Source organism: Lolium perenne, unplaced genomic scaffold (genome assembly GCF_019359855.2).
Source record: "Lolium perenne isolate Kyuss_39 unplaced genomic scaffold, Kyuss_2.0 unplaced44, whole genome shotgun sequence".
NCBI lineage: Eukaryota > Viridiplantae > Streptophyta > Magnoliopsida > Poales > Poaceae > Lolium > Lolium perenne.
This window is the reverse complement of record NW_027249002.1, coordinates 217501-225000: the sequence shown is the minus strand read 5'-3', so window position 1 is coordinate 225000 and position 7500 is coordinate 217501.

The following is a 7500-nucleotide window of genomic DNA, read 5'->3' as shown; positions in this document are numbered from 1 at the left end:
CACAGGATAACCTGAGAGCCGATCGAGGCTCGTATTTAATGTTTACGTGTATGCCATGCAGGAAACTAAGCGAGGCATCTCCATCACCTTCCTGGCCAGGTATAGGGCAGGTGGCACACCCTTGCAATCAGCATCGGACGTGTGACCAGAAGTGCTTTGCGGGCCGTCGCTCGGAGGGGCCTCAGCCAGCCGCAGCTCTAGGCTCTTCCCGGCTCTACCGTGTTGACCGTCGCTGCCCGCCGGTGGGTTTCTGGCAGTCAACACATTCTGGCACGCCCGGTGGGACCATCGTCTACATCAACCACATCGCCATCTACATCTGAGATGGCGGACGGCACGCCAGTCACCTACGAGGAGCTGCCCGACGAGCTCAAGAAGAGGTATGACGAGATCAAAGTCACCCTCGAAGCCGACCTCATCGGCTCTTTTCAGAGAACCCGTTCCCATGGCATCAGATGGAAGGGGTTCTCGCCACAAGGTGCACTCGATGGGATAGACCTCTCTGCCCCGTCGGAGGAACGCACCAGGTCCCTGCGGCAGGAGATCAACTACTTGGTGGCTCATTCGCTACACCGCCACTCTGAGAACCTGGTCAACACGTTGGAGCGTGTCGCTCTTCGCGTAATCCAGGAGATCATGAGGCACCAGTACTCGCCGTCAGGACCAGCTGTCGGGACGCATCAAGGAGAGTTGCCACTCCAGTCCCGTCCACCGCTGCCATATGCGTTGGCAGCACCGGAAGTGCCGGCTACACCGGCATTCGTCGTCTACAAGATTGGTGGTGACCCTAGTGACTACCAGTTCTTGCCCGAGGCGCCCAAGGAGATCCCTCACAGGTACGCGTGCACGTATGTGCCAGATTGTGGCAACTGGGCAATCGCAAACCAGGCCACAACATCAGGGACTTCTGGGAAAACAGGAGGAACGTCAGCGACAGAGCTTGAGAAGCAGACGTGGCTAGCTAAGTACGCCACCCCGACGAACCTCCAGAGCCCAGCTCCTGCAGTTGGCTCAGAGCTGGAAAAGCAAACATGGCTGGCTAAGTACGCCACCCCGGCGAATCTTCAGAGTTCAACTCCCGCAGCCAGCACAGCGGATCAGATCAGTACCATACTGAGAGACCAGTTCGGCATGGTGCTGAAAAGAAGGGCAATCGGCTATTCCAAGCCGTACCCCGACGAGTACGAGATGATCCCGCTGCCACCTAAATATCGGCTCCCTGATTTCTCCAAATTCAGTGGATCAGATGGCTCCAGCTCCATCGAGCACGTCGGCCGATATTTGGCACAACTAGGACCGGCTTCAGTGTCGGATCAGCTACGCGTGAGGCTCTTCTCACAGTCCCTCACGGGATCGGCTTTCGGATGGTACACCTCATTGCCACCAGACTCCATCCGGACTTGGAAGCAGTTGGAAGAGCAGTTCCATATGCAGTACCATTCAGAGGCTTCCGAGTCTGGCATTGCCGATCTAGCACAACTACGTCAGAAGCGCGGAGAAACTGTGACAGAATACATCCAGCGCTTCAGGAATCTTAGGAACCGATGTTATTCGGTTCGTATAACTGAAAAAGAAGCAATCAAGTTGGCAGTAGTAGGCCTTGCAACACAGCTCAAGGACATGGCCTCCCAAGCAGATTATCCCTCACTAGCGCACATGGTTCAGAAACTATCAGCATATGAACAGCGCCACCCGGACCTGTACCAAGACAAGTTCAAGCGTGCAGTAGTCCTGGTCGATGCAGAGGAAGACGAAGTTCCTGCGGGAGACCAAGAGGTAGCAGTGGCTGAATGGACTCGGGGAGGAACCCCCGTGTCCTGCAAATGGGTAAAGCCACCAGGCCCACCCAGGGGATTTGATTTTGACGTGACCAAGACTGAGCAAATCTTCGACCTCCTGCTGAAGGAGAAACAGTTGACGATTCCTGAAGGTCTCAAATTCCCCACGGCGCAAGAGCTGAACGGAAAGCCATACTGCAAATGGCACAACTCGCTCTCCCATGCCACCAACGACTGCAGGGTATGGCGTCAGCACATCCAAGCGGCGATAGAAAAAGGGCGTCTAATTTTCAACCAGTACGCCATGAAGGTCGACACCCAGCCCTTTCCCGCCGTTAACATGGTAGACTGCACTTACCCTGAAGGTTGCCAGCCAGGATCCTCGTTCAGCATCAACATGGTAGGACCTGGGAACCACTCTGGCAAAGATGGAGACGAGGGCAGCTGCTCTCGTAGCAAGGACACAGAGGAGGCCGCTCCACGCGATCGGCTCCATCATGATGGCAAGCGCTACGTCACAGAGGGAGAGGTGAAGAACATAAGATATCAGCGACCCCTCTCTGATCACCTCCTCAACAAGTATGTGAGTCAGTATGACCAACGCCGACGATCCAGCTATGATGATGAAGGAGATCGTCTGGCTAGAGAAGCCAGAAGACATCGTCGGCACGATCGCGATGAGGAGGAGCACGAGCGCCGTGCCGAAGAAAAATCAAGGGAGCAAGATGACAACGCCAGGCACTGAGACTGCCCCTTCTTCAGACACTGCTGGGATTCAGGAATGAGCCGATTGCCCACAATCGGCAATTGCCCAGAATGCAACCAGAAGAAGAAGGAGGCAGCCAACGTGTCTGTGTTCAAGCGCCTAGGGCCTCTCCCGCCACAAAGTAAACGCGCTGAGTCACCTCGTTGGGCAGATCTTGAGGATTCAGAAGACGAGGGAGAAGAAGAAGAAGAAGACAGGTACCACCGGCCAAGGTGGTGCCCTGACGGACTCAGCCGTTCCCAAAAGCGCAGGGTTCAGCGATTGCGCGGCCTGGAGGAAGCTGAAAGGTTGTACTTGCATACGTTAAGGAAGGCACGACCTGATCTGGCTGCGAAAGTTCAGCGGACCCTGGATGAAGAGGGTCGTCCACGGAAAATGGAGTGGCACCCCAAACAAAGGAAAGCCGATGATGAAACATCGGCTGGCACAAACATGGTGCTTGTCCTTCCGACGGAGCTTAGTGCTCCACGATTCTACGATGCACTCAAGGTGGACGACAGCAGGCGCATCAAGTCAGAGGTTGGGTTGGTTTTATCCAGCCTGACCGAGTAGCAAGGACAAAGCAATGAGCAAACGGGGCGAGGCTGATCCTTGTGATCGGCCCCAAAAAATTATGAAGGAGCATTGCAGAACCTTCAGTCAGCGCTTTAATTGATATGGAGGCCGATTCCAGCAATCGGCCAAAATTATCCTCACCATCCATTCTGCCTGGGTTCAATGTTTGATCCAGCAGGGAATACCTAAAGAGCCGATACCATCAAATCTTTTGACAGAATCGGCTCGGGGGGGCACCTAGGTGGATAAAACACGAGGAAGAAGGAGTATCTTTCAAACGCCCAGCAGCCCAAGATATTCTTTGATGATGGGTATTGAAGTATGGGGGGCCGATACATATATGAATCGGCCGTAAAAAATTCGAAAATTTTTAAGCACAGCCGATGCAGCAGACATCGACTTAAGAGTAGAAAGCTGATGCATGACCATCGATTCCAGAGGTACAACTGTTATAAGCAGAGGGTCAATGGAGTGGGAAGTGAGCCACGAAGAGAGATTCTAATGGAAGAGCTCCTCAATGGAGTAGTTTGATGACTCAGATCTTCTCTTCAAGAACCTCTGGATTCTTTTTGCGAGTACCCGAGTTCGCAGGTTTGAGGGATCATGACCCTGACCGATACCAAGAGCAGCATGGATGTGCAGATCAGGTTAAGGATGGGTCGCATCAGATCCACCAAAGGAAAGGAGCCGATCTGACCTGCAAGGCGCGAGAGGTGGACTGAAGAAGCTCGGGGGGCAGCTCGCCCTGAAGGTTCTCTGCTTTGGGGAGCCGATTTTGTTGAAATCGGCTGACTCTGCATAGGCGGCCCATTTGGCTGATCCATTACTGTTCTCGCCTCGACTGAGACTCGGGGGGCAGCTGGCCTGGTGAATGCTCTGTTTTTGAAAGCCGATTGGAGTCGCATCGACTGGCCCTGCATTGTGATCTCCTCTGAAATAGTAAGGTGTTGCAAAAGAAGACTACTAAAGCTATGGAGAGGAATCGGGAAAGGAGGCCGTCGGCTTTTACAGGTTTTGGACCGTCCTGTCACTGCAAGAGAAGGAAAGGGACTGGATTCTCAAAATAGCCGATGAGTAGTCATCGGCTAAGGGATTGTGAAAAATTATGGTCAGATATCAAATCGCAGTCTGAAATTGAGAAGTGTTTGACCGACGGGCTAATCGGCGTGTGAGTCCGGCTTCACGGGCGTCCAAAAGAAAAGAAATCCGATACGTTGCTATCGGTCTTGGCATGACAGGAGAAAGGAATGAAATTGGAGTAATTGAAGGATGAATTGAAAGAACAATTTCATTAATTCAAAGGAGCGGCTTTACAAGAAAGAGCCGATGGCTCTCAAAAGAGGGATCTAGTGCCTAGTGCACTGCTACTACTAGTCCTATTCTACTAGTCGTCGCTGTCCTCGTCATCACCGCCGTCGATGTCGTCGGCGCTGCTCCCAGGAAGCTCCTCGTCGCTGCTGCCCCAGCCCTTGGCCGGAGCCTCGTCCTCCTCGTCATCATCATCATCCTCGCTATCCGCCCAGGAGCGGAAGCGCTTCGTCGGCGGGTACCCAGCGGAGGAGGAAGATTCATCTTTCTCCTCCTCTTCTCCTTCTTCGTCGTCATCTTCGTCCTCGCTGTCCGCCCACATACGGGAGCGCTTCTTCGGCGGGAGCTTGGCGGAGGGGGAGGCCTTGGCCTTCGCTACTTCTCCTTCTTTCTTCTCCTTGTCGGAGGAGAGGGGGTTCACCTCGGAGTGAAGGTTGTCCTCGTTCTTCCTCTTCGGCGAGGATTGGAGGGGGAGGCCTGAGAGGGAAGAGGAAGAGGAAGACATTGCTACAGGAGAAGAGGGTTTTTTGGTGCCGATGGCCGGAACAGAACAGGGGATGAAGAGGGCTAATCAATCGGCACAGTTAAATAATGAGAAGCCTGGTGGGAATTTAATGCCATTACAGTTTCCGAGGAGATGACGCCAGAGCTATCGAATTTTGCAGGGAAGCTGAGAAGACAGGGTATAATGATAACGGATATTGCAACAGCTCTGCTCTGCCACGACATGACCCTTCGAAGGAAAAACAGAGTGGTTTTGGAATTATCATTGCCAAAACCAGGGGGGCATGTGTTATCACCAGATTTTGGCCAAATCAGGAGGTGGGCCGTAAGGGAGATGGGCTTGAAAGATTACACGTGAAGGATCTCTGAAGCGGCCTTGCGCGAAGAATTTGGGCTAGATTGCCCGTGTATCTTTTATTTTAGTAGATTGTATCGTAGATTAAAAGTTAGAGTTTGTCTCGTACACGGTGGGGATATTCCCACGTTAGAAAGTCCCCTGGACTATAAATATGTACCTAGGGTTTATGGAATAAACAACAACTCACGTTCAACCAAACAAACTAATCTCGGCGCATCGCCAACTCCTTCGTCTCGAGGGTTTCTATCCGGTAAGCGACATGCTGCCTAGATCGCATCTTGCGATCTAGGCAGCACAAGCTCCACGTTGTTCATGCGTTGCTCGTACTGAAGCCTTGTTGATGGCGAGCAACGTAGTTATCATAGATGTGTTAGGGTTAGCATAGTTCTTCGCGTAACATGCTATCGTAGTGCAACCCTTGCATGTCTAGCCGCCCTCACACCTATCTCAGGTGTGGGGGCGGCACCCCGCTTGATCATTATTTAGTAGATCTGATCCGTTACGATTGCTCCTTGTTCTACAAGGATTAGTTTAATATCTGCAATAGTTAGGCCTTACAAAGGGGTGGAGGATCCAGCGGCACGTAGGGTGTCGTTCGCTAGTCCTAAACAGGATGTTCCGAGGATCAACTTCATGTTGGTTTTTAGGCCTTGTTTAGGATCGGCTTACGATCACCGTGCGTGGCCGCGAGGCCCAACCTGGAGTAGGATGATCCGATTATGCGGTGAAAACCCTAAATCGTCGTAGATCTCATTAGCTATATCTTGATCAAGCAGGACCACCATATATTCGTGCACCCCATACGAATCATGGGTGGATCGGCTCCCTGAGCCGATTCACAGGATAACCTGAGAGCCGATCGAGGCTCGTATTTAATGTTTACGTGTATGCCATGCAGGAAACTAAGCGAGGCGTCTCCATCACCTTCCTGGCCAGGTATAGGTCAGGTGGCACGCCCTTGCAATCAGCATCGGACGTGTGACCAGAAGTGCTTTGCAGGCCGTCGCTCGGAGGGGCCTCAGCCAGCCGCAGCTCTAGGCTCTTCCCGGCTCTACCGTGTTGACCGTCGCTGCCCGCCGGTGGGTTTCTGGCAGTCAACACTGTCACGCGGCAACGATAAACGTCGCCACGTGACTGTCACGCGGCAACAATAAACGTCGCCACGTGACAAGTCACACGGCAACGATAAACGTCGCCGCGTGACACGTCAGGCGGCAACGATAAACGTTGCGGCGTGACGGGCGTAGTTGACTGTGGGGATAACCCCGGCGCCAACAGGGAGGGATGCCACCCCCCCCCAATATAGCTGGGGAACTTATCCCCCCCTGGGACCCCTGCCCGTCAGCTTGTGAAGGAGCCCTACACTGTTGCCGCGGCAGAGAAAAATGGCCATTTCTCTGCCGCGGCAGAGATTTTCTGCCAGGCTTAGCCGTTTTCAGCCGGTACCGTCGTTTTGGCTGGCGCGCCATGGTTTTTCACCGTATCTCGACCGCCGCGCGCCCACCCGACTATAGTTCACCGTGTCGTTAGACGATTTCCGACGTCGCCCCGACTTAGCCGTTTTCAGCCGGTACCGTCGTTTTGGCTGGCGCGCCATGGTTTTTCACCGTATCTCGACCGCCGCGCGCCCAGCCGACTATAGTTCACCGTGTCGTTAGACGTTTTCCGACGTCGCCCCGACTTAGCCGTTTTCAGCCGGTACCGTCGTTTTGGCTGGCGCGCCATGGTTTTTCACCGTATCTCGACCGCCGCGCGCCCACCCGACTATAGTTCACCGTGTCGTTAGACGTTTTCCGACGTCGCCCCGACTTAGCCGTTTTCAGCCGGTACCGTCGTTTTGGCTGGCGCGCCATGGTTTTTCACCGTATCTCGACCGCCGCGCGCCCACCCGACTATAGTTCACCGTGTCGTTAGACGATTTCCGACGTCGCCCCGACTTAGCCGTTTTCAGCCGGTACCGTCGTTTTGGCTGGCGCGCCATGGATTTTCACCGTATCTCGACCGCCGCGCGCCCACCCGACTATAGTTCACCGTGTCGTTACACGTTTTCCGACGTCGCCCCGACTTAGCCGTTTTCAGCCGGTACCGTCGTTTTGGCTGGCGCGCCATGGTTTTTCACCGTATCTCGACCGCCGCGCGCCCACCCGACTATAGTTCACCGTGTCGTTAGACGTTTTCCGACGTCGCCCCGACTTAGCCGTTTTCAGCCGGTACCGTCGTTTTGGCTGGCG